Source organism: Gastrolobium bilobum, unplaced genomic scaffold (genome assembly GCF_033153095.1).
Source record: "Gastrolobium bilobum isolate Gb01-03AN ecotype WA unplaced genomic scaffold, APGP_CSIRO_Gbil_v1 utg10965, whole genome shotgun sequence".
Taxonomy (NCBI): Eukaryota; Viridiplantae; Streptophyta; class Magnoliopsida; order Fabales; family Fabaceae; genus Gastrolobium; species Gastrolobium bilobum.
The window spans coordinates 1-14,854 of NW_026895394.1; positions in this window are offsets into that span (position 1 = coordinate 1).

Below are 14,854 nucleotides of genomic sequence, written 5' to 3' on the forward strand. Positions count from 1 at the left end.
AAAAAATTTAATAATTTACCTCAACACGGATAATTAGGCGCTCAGGCCGTCACAAGGTGTACATACATATATATGTATACTGGCACTTAGGCCATCACTGGATTATTATCCGTTTATTCATCAGAATAGGTATACTGGCCATCAGGCCATTAGGTATTATTCACAATGCATTACAACATCCACAAGTAATTAGGCCATTTAAATTACGATATTCATTCTCTGAGATTTCCAAGAGACCTCCATCATGGATCAATCCTCTTATGCTTCATAACACCTGAATCTCTACATAGTAGCCATTTCCAAGGAGAATTCCACACATTAACGCACACATATAGTCATATTTGTTTCCTTCATGGCATATCGGTCAAGCTAAACCATTATTCCGTTACGGACAATCATACTCTCAATGAACCTTGTTCAATGCCATCCATGGCGATTCTCTCAACTTCTTCCTTATACATATAATACATAATTAATTCATCTCGCCTATGTTTAATCAGCACTACCTCCTTATGGGTTTAAATCCCATATTTCAATATATCTCAATTTAACAATTGACCAGCATTATAATTTCAAGTGGTCAAATCCCATAGGATTAATCATCAATTATTCTATTTATTTCTCTGCATGAACCATCTCAATTTGTTTAAGTGTACATCATCCATCGAGGACTTATAACTTCTAGTCAACATAAAATATTCAAACTCATGCCTAAGCATATCTGTTCATCATTTTCAATAACCCAACAGGTTCTAATCTTCCACCTTGATGAAGTCCCTCCACCACGTCCACCTGGACATAATTGTTTTTACTATACAACACATATACTTGGAAGCTTCACCAATACCTTTTCCATACTATGGACTCATCTCAATTATATATCTTTATTATTCATGGTACTACAAGGTTCATCCATGCAATACCGTACATATCATAGATTTGTTTACAACTTTCACTTACAATCCAGCTTTATGAATTTCATCTACAAGGTCAGACAAAACATTTAAGTATGTTTCCCTGAAGTCCTATAATATTCATATTTTACTTACTGCCATCTCTTGTCCATGAAGCAGTCAACACTGCATCCACAATATCAGGCTAAAGACTTACATTTGGTGCTCCACAGTTGCCACGTAGGCTTCTTACGATGACTACGCATGTAACACAAAGGAATGGGTTGATCAGACCCACACTAAAGAATCACATATGCAGTAATCGATAAGAATCTACATACAACTATGCAACACACAACACAACTATATATACATTATCAGAGTTCCCTAACAAAACTGCTCTGATACCATAAAATGTAACAGCCCGTTACGTACCGGTATTGTTAACATTAATTATGATATTAAGCGCAGTTACAATCACAGCAGTTCATTTATAAAAACGAGAATAAATTTTTTCCGACTATTACGCGAGCATTTAAATCATAAAAAGGCGTAATAATTAAAAGCTGTGACCGTAACCGTAAACTCTTGCGGAAGACTTATTTAAACTGTTTTTATCACTTACGTTACTTATTATAAGTTACTAAGGAGTTCCCATAAACTCACTTAGCCAATTTCCAACTTTACGTTTTATACCAATTCGAACATGTTACACTCTAAGTTTTTCTGCGACCAAACCGATCGCAACCAACCCTACTTCTCAGATTATATCTTTGTGTTACTTAATTCCCTTTTTAACAAGCTAAAATACGCTCAATTCGGAGCTCATTTGCTCCGGTTATCGCCGTTTGAAGTTGGATAAGCGATTAGCCCAAACAACCCCAAAAACAGCTCCAAACCACTCACATTGCTCGAATTACTGCACTCAATCCACTCAACCATTTGCCCTCAAATTTTTATCCTACAAACTAGGCACCTCAAACTTCATTTTGATATATCACACGCTCAATTTGACCGAGAAACGAAGCGGGAATTAATTTCCCAAATCCGGTCCAGAATCTGCCTCAGGTGCAGGGGCACATGGGCAGTCCGTGTTTCTCTATTTTTTTTCAGGCCGAAGATCAACCCAGATTTTCCTCAAATTTGGACACAAGGTAGAGGACATCTCAACCTTCAAAATGGCATATGGCACGTCCCTAGGGGACTTCTATGGAGGGAGATATGCTCTCCCGAAGTTCGCCTAAAATCTGCCAATTCTACAGAAAATTCGCCAGAGTTTCCTTTGTTTTTCCAATAATCCCAAATTTGTAAAAGATCATTTAAACCTCAAATGTACCTAATAAACACATGATAATACAGTAATAATCCAATGGGTGGCACACACAAGGACCAACAACGCCTTGGGGCACTTACAACCCAATCCAGTTTATAGTTATTAAACATAGAGTCAATATTAATCATTCTAAAGTAGTTGCAATCACTAACACCTTTTTCATGCATATTCCCATCATACATATTATCATAACCTAAAATAGGCCTAAGGCCCTTCCATCATAATTAGACATGCATCAATACTATTACAATATGGCTTTACAAATTACAACTTGAAACTAAAACTTCAAATTACATTCTTCTAAAATTTCAACTTAATTTAAAAGACAACATAACCAAATACATCACTACTAGACTTAGGAAAAATGGCATGAACAAGATGCTAATGAAGCTACTAATAAATACAAATGACATGTTCATGCCCTAAGTCTAGCCTAGGCCACACGGCCAACAAAATGCAAAATAAGAAGCGCTCCACCGCTCACTCTGCGGGCCTCTTGCCCGAGGCTCCTGCTCCACTGCTACCTCCTGAAATAAATGCCCCGAGACGGGGTGAGATATACGAATATATCTCAGTAACCAAGAGGTTCTGGAGAAAACTCCACCCAATGGTTCACTTCGATGCATATCAATAGAATACAACAACCACTTTGAAAACGGGATATAGCAAGGGATTTAGAGAATGGGAAATATAAAGAAAACAAAATACGACGATACGGGATGGTAACCCCAATTCCACGTACGCCCTCGGCATATATAAGCCTATGGGTATCATCCAAGGTGTGTTCACAGAAACCACAACCATGATGCCCAAACCAACCAAAACGCCAAAGACATTCCTAGTGTGCTCCTACCCGGATCACACACCATGACCGCAGTCAACTGGAACTCCCTCCTGGAGACCTATCCAGCGGAAGTCCGAAAATGCCCGAAGGCTAATAAAACTGTCTACTGGCCAGAGACTCGGTACATAAGTACCCATAGCAATAATGCATGCATGCTCATGTGTTATATACTATTCATACACACTTCCTACCGTTACCATCAACTGGCAAGGTGGAACAGAAAAGGGGAACAAGCCCCAGTACCAAGAGGTTACCTTAATTCGTGTTTCCACAAGCTCCGCAGCAGCTTATCCCTCAACTCGGTACACAGCGGAATGCCTACACAGAGGACATTCCCAATCACTCTTAGATCAACCAATACATGTTAATTTATAATTACACATGCAATGAACCAATTTCTTACCTCAATCCACTTGGTCCCAGACCAAGGGCAACTCACTGATTCAAGATTCGGGATTCAGGTCGACGTACGGCAACCTATACAATAACGTACATCCATCAGTACTCGTCAAATAGTATCAAAACACAAAATCACAAAAATCCTCCCCATCCTCCCTTGATGGTTCGGCCATTGTAGTGTAAATGTGAGATTTATTTTTCTAAATTTTCTTTCTCATTTTGTTACGTCTCATTAGGTTGTCAATAGGCCGGTTCAAGTGCCGGTTCGTCATTTTCGCGTCGAATTACATCAAAACGCGAAAATCGCCAAATCACCCCTTTTCCCCTTGGAGGTTCGGCCATGTAGGTGTAAATTTGAGATTTATTTTCCTAAATTTTCTTTCTCATTTTATAACACTCCCTTAGGTTGTTTAGAGGCTAGTTCAATCGTCGTTTTTCCATTTTCCGACATTTACGCATCGTTTTGCGAAATATTTCATTCTGGGCTCATTTAGGTCTCTAAACACAATTTAATTTTCTCATTGATTCCAACACTCTCCAAGCACAACACAACCCATCTAAGCACCATATAACTACACAAATCATTATCCAATTCATTTTTCAACATCAATTCCTCAATCTTTCCTCAAAGAATCGAATTTTAACCTATGGCATTCCAAGGAATTTCCATACAACTTTAATCATTCCAACCTTCACACAACCTATTATATCATCATACCATCATGCCACCATTCATCAAACAAGTCTCAACACCAAAATTCACAAATTCCAAAATCATGATCATCAATTTTTCTAAGTTAAATTCATCAATTTTCACCAATAAATTTCATCGCATTTCTAGCTTTAATACATCATTCTAACACATTATCATCTAATACACATTTTCAAATTGAGCTCTCTAACACAACACATCATCAAATCAAGCTTTAGGTTTCCAAAATTTCAATCACAATTAAACCATGTAAATGGGATGGAAACATACTCACAACAAAGGCTAGAAGCTAACCCAAGACTCCTCCAAGCAATGGAAGATCAAAAAGCTCCATGGACAACCATTTTTTCTCCAAAATTTCGTGGCTGTAAATGGGCAATAACTCACCAAAGAGAGGGTTTCAAGGGAAACTAATCGGTGGAACGGGTTCGGATGATGATTTCCATCGAATTTCAAGACAAGAATCGATGGATTCGGTGGAGAAACGACTAAGTTATGATGAAATCAAATTTTTGCACAATGAAGGGGATGGAGGGGCTGTCACCGTGAAGAAGAAGGAGGGGAGGAGAGAGAAAGTGTGAAGAAAAGGTGAGTTTGACTCACTTAAGTCACAGGCGGGTCCCACACGCGTTTTAACTTTAATCAATCATCTAATTTCAACCGCAAATTCATGACCTACGTATTTTTCTTGTTCATGTCATATTTTTGTTTCCCAAAAATCCTGATAAAATTTTCACGCTTATCGGTACAATTATACCGCAGTATTTTTACACCGGAAAATCATTATTCATCAATTTTTCCCAAAAAGACTCAATTCCATCAAATTTTATCAAAATCGTATTTCCTAACTCAACAAACCATTTATAACTCATATTTGAAACCTAGAGCTCAAAATTCAACTGGCACGTTTTACGGTGCAATCGTAACGCGGTATTTTTACCCGCGAAAAACACTATTCACTGATTTTTCTGAAACTTGCTTGTCCACTCATTTTTTCGTTCTGAACCCATTTCCAGGGTTATTTTTACCATCTGAGACCTTCTACTCAATTTTTATCTTCCTAGGGTTGCGTGTTGGCTAATTACCGTTTTGCCCTTTCTTTGTATTTTGGCCTAATCTTTAGGATTTTCACTAATTCATCACTTGATTGCTCATTTAATATTTTAATTTATTTATTTAAAATTGTGAGGTGTTATAGAGGGGTTTGTAAAGATATCCGCCAATTGCTTGGAGGATTCAACATGTTCTAAAATGCAATCACCATTTTTCACATGATCTCTTATAAAGTGATGTCGTATATCAATATGTTTAGTTTTTGAGTGCATAATGAGATTTTTGGTTAGGTTAATAGCACTAGTGTTGTCACACCTAATAGGGATATGATCAAGTTCAAGTCCAAAGTCTTTAAGTTGTTGTTTCATCAAAGAATTTGAGCATAATAACTACCGGCCGCCACATATTCCGCTTCGGCCGGAGACAATGCCACACTATTTTGTTTCTTTCTGTGCCAAGAAACTAGTGAACAACCAAGAAAGTGGCAAGGGCCACTAGTGCTTTTCCTATCTAATTTGCAACCGGCAAAGTCAGAATCGGAATAACCTATAAGCTCACATGGAGCACCCTTAGGATACCACAGTCCTACTTGTGTAGTGCCTATAAGATATCTTATGATTCTTTTTACGGTACTTAAATGTGATTCTTTAGGATTAGCTTAGAATCTAGCAGACATGCACACACTAAACATAATATCTGGCCTACTTGCGGTTAAGTAAAGAAGTGAGCCAATCATACCTCTACATTTTGTGATTTCAACGGGTTTACCTCCTTCATCCTTGTCCAATGTACAAGAGGTTCTCATGGGAGTATCAATTGCTTTTGAATTCTCCGTTCCAAACTTCTTGAGCAACTCCTTGCAATATTTGCCTTGGTTGATGAAAATTTCATTTTTCTCTTGTTTGATTTGAAGACCAAGGAAGAAGTTGAGTTCACCCATCATTGACATCTCAAATTCACTTTTTATGAGATTGGCAAACTCTTCATATAATTTAATGTTAGTAGCACCAAATATAATATCATCAACATATATTTGAACAAGCAAAATATGATTATTTTTCCTTTTTATAAAAAATGTTGTATCAACCTTTCCTCTTTCAAAACTTTGTTCTAAAAGAAACTTGCTTAACCTTTCATAGCAAGCTCTTGGAGTTTGCTTTAAATCGTATAAAGCCTTTTTAAGTTTAAAAACATGGTTAGGCAAGTCATGATTTTCAAAACCGGGTGGTTGATTAACACAAATTTTCTCTTGAATATAGCCATTTAGGAAGGCACTTTTAACATCTATTTGAAATAGTTTGAAGTCCATTATACATGCAAATGCAAGCAATAGTTTAATTGCTTCTATTCTTGCCATGGGAGCATATATTTCATCAAAATCAATTCCTTCTTCTTGATTATATCCTTTAGCAACAAGTCTATCTTTATTTCTAGTTATTATTTCATTTTCATCAAGCTTGTTCTTAAAGACCCATTTAGTACCAATTATTGGATAATCATTAGGTCTTTGCACAATTTCCCAAACTTAGTTCCTTTTAAATTGATTTAATTATTCTTGCATTGTCAAGAGCCAATGTTCATCAATAATTGCCTCATCAATGGTCCTAGGTTCAATTTGTGAAACAAATGTTAAATGACTGTAAATGTTTCTAATTGATTTTCTAGTATTACCCCTTTAGAGATATCACTTATTACCATATCCATGGAGTGTCCTTTTGCCATTCTCCAATCTTTTGGAAGATCATGTTCTTCCTTGTTGGGTTGAGAGGTTCCTTCATTTTGAACTTGCTCTTTTTCTTTTTGCTTTTTCTCTTTCCTTTTGTCATTCAAGTTCATGTTGCTCAAATTTTCTACAATATCATCCTCGCAAATATTTTTTTCTAGGAAAAGAAGAGTTAGTCTCATCAAATATTACATGAATTGTCTCTTCAATTACCATAGTTGTTTTGTTATAGATTCTAAATGCTTTACTTGTGAGTGAATATCCTAAAAATATACCTTCATCGGATTTTGAATGAAACTTGCAAGATTATCCTTTCCATTGTTCAAAATAAAATATTTGCAATGAAAAATGTGAAAATGAGAAATGTTTGGTTTCCTTCCTTTGTAAAGCTCATGGGGGGTTTTCCTTTAGAATAGGCCTTATCAAAGCACGATTCATAACATAGCAAGCGGTGCTTACGACATCCGCTTAAAAATATTTTGGAAAATTATTTTCATTTGTCATTGTCCTTGCAAGACACGATTTTCCTTTCTATAACTTTATTTTGTTGTGGAGTTCTAGGAGTGGAAAAATTATGTTCAATGCCTTTTTTATCACAAAAAATTTCAACATCTTGATTTTGATCACATCTAATAGAAACAATGTTCAAAGATTTATCATTTTGAATAAACTTGGCTAATTTTCTAAATGCTTGAAAAACTTCACTTGTATGAGCAAGAAATAATGTCCATGTAAAGTGGAAAAAATTATCCACAATGACAAATGCATAGTAATTACCACCAAAGCTCATAGTTTGCGTAGGTCCAAAGAGATCCATGTCTAAAAGTTATAAAGGCCTAGTAGTTGAAACAATATCTTTGAATTTAAAGGAAGCATCTACTTGCTTTCCCATTACACATGCATCCCATAGTCTGTCATTTTAAAATTTAAGCTTTGGAAGTCCAATTACTAAATCTTTAGAGATCAATTTATTCAAGTGACCCATGTCAATGTGTGCAATTCTTTTATGCCATAACCATTAATCATTTTCCTTACTAACCAAACAACTATCGTCATTCAAAGGCATACCATCTAGATCAATCATATAGATATTATCCACTTTATAACCTATAAACTTAACTTGCTTATCATTTAAATTTTCAATTTTGCAATATTTAGAATAAAAAAAAACTTTAAAATCTTTGTCACATAATTGACTAATACTAAACAAGTTATGTCTAAGACCATCAACAAGTAAAACGTTTTTTATACAAGTAGATGAGGAGTTACCAACTTTCTCAATACCAAGGATATTTCCTTTGTTATTATCTCCATAAGATACATGTCCATGTTCCTTCCTTGTGATTGAAAGAAATTTGGTAATGTCTCCCATCATATGCCTTGAGCAACCACTATCCAATACTCATTTGGATGATATACTCTTCAAGCATACCTACAAAACAAGTTTAACATTTAATCTTTGGTACCCAAATTTGTTTGGGTCCTTGTGTGTTAGTCATAGGCCTAGTTCCTTTAGGAACCCACAATTTCTTTTAACCATTAATTCCACTCTTTCTAATCTTACATGTTGATGCACTATGTCCTTTTCCACCACAATGATATCATTTAAAGAAAACACTATTAGTCTTGTAAGATGGTGATATAAAAAAGTTCTTATAAGATTTTTCTTGTATACTAGTGTTGAATCCTAATCCGGATTTATTGAACATACATCTTTGTTTTCCAAGTAACACATTCAAGTTATCTCTACCACAGGTGAATTTGCTTAACACATTGTTTAAATCATCAATTTCACCCTTTAGCTTTTCACATGAAGTACATGAAGATGATGATGCATGATCATTTGATGATGTTTAAACATACAATTTGTTTTTCTAAAGAAGCAATGGCCTTTCTTGATTCTCTAAGAGATTTAACATGCTCTAAAGATTCACTATGTAATTCTTCAAATAATTTTTACAATTCATCATATGAAGGAGAAATAGTTGAGCAAGTAGAGTTTACCTCCGATTCTGATTCATTGCCATCCTCCATAGTCATGAAGCACATATGTTGCATTCCTTTGTTATCTCATTTGAGGCTTTAGAATCTTGCAAGAAACATACATTTGTCTCTTCATTGCTTGAATCATCATCCCAAGCCACATAGGCCTTCTTTTTAAAATTCTTCCTTTCCTTGAATTGGTTCTTGTCACTTTTTCTTCTTCTTTTGAAGCTTGAGGCAATCAGTTGTAAAGTGTCTGATTTTTCCATATTCATAACATGTATGAGGACGTTGAGAAGCTCCTTCATCCTTAAGTCTTCTCCTAGGAGGAATTGGAGGCTTTCTTTGAAAGTTTTTCTTTTTGAAAAATTTGCCATATTTTTTCACAAAAAGACTCATTTCGTCTTCATCCAATTCATCATCGGAGAGCTCATTTTCTTCTCCTCCTCAACTTGAGATTTTGAGCTAGTGGCTTGTAAAGATAATCATTTACTTTTCTTCTTGGCTTACTCTTTCAAAGTTAGTCTTGCTAACTCTAGCTCATGTTCTTGAAGTTTTCCAAAGAGTGTAGCATTGGAGATAGTCTTCAAGTCTTTTGATTCACAAATGGCCATCACCTTAGGTTGTCATTCCCTATTCAAGCTTCTCAAGACTTTAGTCACCAATTAAAAGTTATTGTATGTTTATACCCAAGTTATTGTATGAAATTCCTAATGCATCTAATGAGTAATATTATGTGTAAATCTCTTTTGCATGCTTTGAATAGTTTCACCATCATTCATCTCAAATAATTCAAATTCTCTAGTTAATCCAAGAATTTTAGAAACTTTAACTTCACTAGTTCCTTCAAGCACATCCCATATTTCTTTTGCGATTTTGCAAGAAGGTACATAAAAATATTCATCTCTACCTAATGCATTAGTAATTAAATTTCTAGCCTTAGCATTCCAATTTGCTTCTTTAATTTCTTCATCCGAAAAATTCATTTACTTTCTTTGGAACATCATTGTTGTTTTCATCCTTTTTGGTGGGAATTTGATATCCCTCATCAACAATGCTCCAAATTCTTAAATCAGTGGACTCAAGAAATATTTGCATCCGACTTTTCCAATAAGTATAATCGGTGCCATTAAAGAAAGGAGGTCTTGTGGTTGAAGTTCCCTCAAGGGGCATATCATTGTTCAAAGAGTTCATCCCTTTTCTTGAAATGGTTAAGTTCTTTTATACAAGAGTCCAAGCTCTGATACCACTTGTTAGACAAGTGGCCTCAAACTCAAGAAGGGGGTGAATTGAGTTTTAAAAATATTTTCAAAAAATGCCTCACTTTCTTTCTTGAAAATGAATTTCTTGAGTTTATATGATTTGACACAAGTAAAGTCTAATGAATAGAAATTAACACACGCAAATAATGTGCAAAATATGAATTTAAATGTGCTCAAGTATTCTAACAAACTTATGTAAAGAGATAAGGAGTTAGAGAGATTGCAAACAATATATATCTCGGTTCGATTACCACCATCGTGACCTACGTCCGGATTGAAGCCGCACGATCAAATTTCCACTGTTGGTCAAGCTTCAAGGGTTCTTGACAAACCACTACAACCTTAAGAATTTTGATTCTTGAAACCTTTACACTTCCACTCACTTTCTTAGGCTATGAGCAACCTTTCCACTAGGGTCTCACTACCCTCAACTCAAATAAACAGAAGGAGAGTGTTTAGAAATGGATTTGTACTCTTAAAGTACAGATTATACAAGTTGAAGCTTATGGGTATTGATCAATGTCACAAGAACAAAGCTCAAAGAAGTTTTATGATCAATATGAGTAAGGATAAATAATGACTGTGTTTGATTCAATAAGAATAGTCAAGAATGATTGTAAAATCAATGGAGTAGTGATTCTTCTTGTTCTGAAAATCAATAAATGAGTTTATATAGGTGTTGGTACGAAACTAGTCGTTTATAGCCATTAGAATGCTCATTGTCTAATAAGTATTCGAATACTTTTTTCGTGAAGTATCTAAATACTTTATCAAGTATTCGAATACTTTTCCTAAGGTATTCGAATACTTTGTTCTCAGCACAAATATTCGAATACTAGTCAATTAAGTATCTGAATACTTTCTTGACAGAACTTAAGTGTTACAGTTTTTGAGTTCCATAGCTGCAGAGCATTCTAACTTGCCTCCAATCACTTTTAGTGCATTTCCTTGATAAAAATGTTTCGAGGTTATGAAATGTGTCAAGGGTCTTTTTCATAAGTTATTCAAAATCTTTCAAGTGATTAGTGTTATGGATAATGCATGCATAAAATTAAATATCCTTTGAGCTCATTCATGCACCATTAGTCAATTACCTTTACATTTAGGTCTAAGCCCCAATGATGTACTACTAGCTTGATTTTTTATCTTTCAACTTGATCATGTGTGTTGATTGTAAGAACCTGACCGTTAATTAAGGAATTTAATTAATAAATTATGAGAAAATAGGAAATGATTCCATAATTGACCCTAATAATTATTATGAGGCTTTAATAATTATAGTAAGTGAGTAATAATGCTGAAAGTCGCTTTTCGGAAGAAAAGTGCAGATACCGGTTCTGCTAGTTGGTATAAATGAGTACCGAAAAAGTATCCCGAAAAATTAATGTAAGTGCATGATAATTACTAGAATGATACATAGGACTTGTAAAACGAGTTTCAAGTCCAAATAATGAGAACTGGTGCTAGAAACCGGTACTGGCTTGGAAAAGCGCGTACCGGAAAGGTGCTCAGAAAATTATAAGAAAAATATGTTAATTCTTGGAAAAATGTGTAGTTTCAGATTCCAAAGTTTGGGATTAAAATTCTAAGCGTAGCAATTAAAGTTAATACTGTGTGTTTAAGTGCGTTTGAGCTATAAATACCCTTTGTAAGGGCACAATGCCCTAGAAAACAGAATTCCAGCGTGAGTTGTTAGTGGAGGCTGACCAGAATAGTGCTCCATTGCTCTTTCCTTCATTTCTTGGCCAAGTTATCACCTTTGATGCTTGTTCCTTCTTCCTAAACACTTGGTGAGGGTGAGAGCTAGCTTTGGGACTGCTTTGTTGGTCTCTTTCTGAGTGTTGGTGGCTGTGTGGAGCTTGTGAGGGGGCTGTGTTAGTAGGTTGGAGTGTAGAGGTTTTGTTCTTGGTTGTTAAAGCTCCAAGTGGTCATCTTGGTGAAGAAAGAAACCACCTTGTTGTGCATTTTCGTGCACTCTTCCAAGTCAGAGTTTGGGAGCTGGTTGTGAGCTCCAAGAGCAACCCTTTGCCTCTGTTTTGAGCTTTGGTGAGTTGTACCTACCTTGAGCTTGTGTTTTAATGGGTTAAAGGTGTGATCTTTGCATGTTTAATGGGTTAATCAAGTAACCAACTGGGGTGTGGACCTTAATCAGTATAAAGATGCATGCTTTAACGTAATTAAGTGTTAAAAATGGAACCTTGGAAGGATATCTTCACGAAATGCATCTTCTGCATTCTGTCGTGAAATATCCAGATATGTGCCCGAGGAATATCCGGATATGTGATATCCGGATATGGGTTTTGAGTATCCGGATACTAGATATCCAGATATGGGATTCTGGATATCCGGATATTGCATATCCGGATATGTCCAGTGAGATATCTGGATATTGCATATCCGGATATGGTCTCGAGAAATATCCGGATATTCTGGGATTTCGTAGAACAGTAGTTGTGATGTGCGTACAGTAGGCTATTGGGGGTTTGTGGACCCTAGATTGATGAAGTTGAACTTCTGTAACTAATGAACTAAGTTAGAATCGTTGTGATTAAGGGCTTATGGCTTGGTATAGAGCCTTAAGACGTAAAACGTAAGGAAAGGCGTTGTCTTTAATTTATATGCTTGTGTTGCATTATTATTGATATAGTATTGGTCCATAACAGATTGTGAATCTGCTGTGTTTGGACTTTGAGCTGTGGACTCTTGGCCTTGGGTGTTAGCTTGCAAGGTAAGCTTTCGTGTCCTCAGCTTAGCCATGTTATGGTTCCACCATGTCCCATGGGGGTATGGTTGTACGCATGCTGTGTTACATGCTTTGAATATTTGAAATGTTGTTGAGCTTTATGTGTAATGGCTTTTAATATGCATGTGTTGTTCCATCTTGACAGTAAACCTGAGTATGTAGCGCCATACAAGACGGTGATCCGGGGTGGATGCAAGTAGCGTCTTGCACTAGTGTGAGTATTTGGCGTATGTAAATCCTGCATTTCTCTGGCCAGTAGAATAGAATTGACACACATGACATGATTATCTGCTGCATTCAAGGAAGCACGGACACTTGTAAAAACAGGAAGAGTCGGGTCCGACACGCTCCGACACGGCGACACGCTCCGACACGGTGTCGGACACGCGGTTGACTTTTTCCGACACGTTGACCATTCCGACACGCGAATTTGACCGTGTCCGACACGGTCAAATGGCATTTTCGTAATTTTTTTTTTTTAATTTTTTTTTTTTTTTTAAATTATATTTTTTATAAAATTTAAAATATATTAATCAAGCTTCCACCTGATCATATCAATTTTATCTTTTTGTCTTTTTTCCCCTTAAGTAGATAAGAGATTATCTCAGCATCATTGTTGTCAATTCCTATCACGCTCTTATTGTATCTTCTTCTCTCTGATCTCTCTAATATGATTTGATCTCTCTATCTGATATTATATCCCTCTCTCATCCCAGTTCTTATTTTTTTTATTAAAGCTTCCATCTTTATAACGTGTTGATGGGTATTATTAATTTAGTTTCATTTTTTTGTTAAATTATTAAATATTAAATGAAATATACACTATATAAATTAAAAATATTATTTAATATTAAAACGTGTCCCAACGTGTCGAAATCCATAATTTTTTAGGATTGACGTGTCGGAGTGTCGTATTGTGTCGTGTCACGTGTCGCGTGTCGTATCGGTGCTACATAGGCTGCATTGCACTATTTTAGAACTGATGATGATATCTGCTTTTAAACTTATATTGCACATGTAAGTGAGCTTGGGGTGGAAGATCCTTGAGGACCCCTTGTCTTACTGAGATTTCTTGTTTAGAGATCTCACCCCATGTTTGGGGAATGCTTATTTCAGGTTCCAGTAGTTTGGTGACTGATGCCTCTGGCGGTAGGAGGCCAGAGCTTAGTTGATGATATTATGTTGTTTGCTGCCATGACTGGTTATGGATGCTGTTTATATTTTCCGTTATTTATGTTTACGTTGTTGTTGAGACTGATGTTGGGCGTGTTGCCTTATTTGAGTGAGCATGGGGATTGTCCATGACACTTTATGTTAGTGCTTTAGATTGGAGTTGTATAAACTGTTAGATGGTCCGGTCTACGTTGTTGTAGTTCCGTGACTAGAGCCACACTTTTATTATCTATGTTATGAGGTATATTCAGATAGCTGTTTTATTGCAATTACATACATGCGTTGTTTTATTAATTGATTAATAAGCAAGTTGGTAATGATAATGACATCATAATTGAAAAGAAAAAGATATTCCACATTTTTATTAAGCGCTGCTTAATACGATAGTATGATAACATTGCCGGATATATACGGGGTGTTACATTGATAGCTTTGCTTCTTTTGTCTTGTTGGATTGCTTCCTTGGACTTTTTGATTGTTGTGAGTTGTATTACTCTTGAAGTCACTTCCAATCTTGTTTGTTATCATCAAAACTCTTGTATTATTGAACTCTTCGTTTTGAGTGCATTGGTTTCACACTTCACTTAAAATAAATGTAAACAAATCAAGACAAGCTGGTAAGACTATAAGAGTTTTAAAACAAGCTCCTCCTAGGAACTTTTGGCTTTTAGCTTTTTTCTTCATTATAAAAAAAGAATTTTTTATTGTAAGAGCATTTTTCAAAATTTATTTGGTC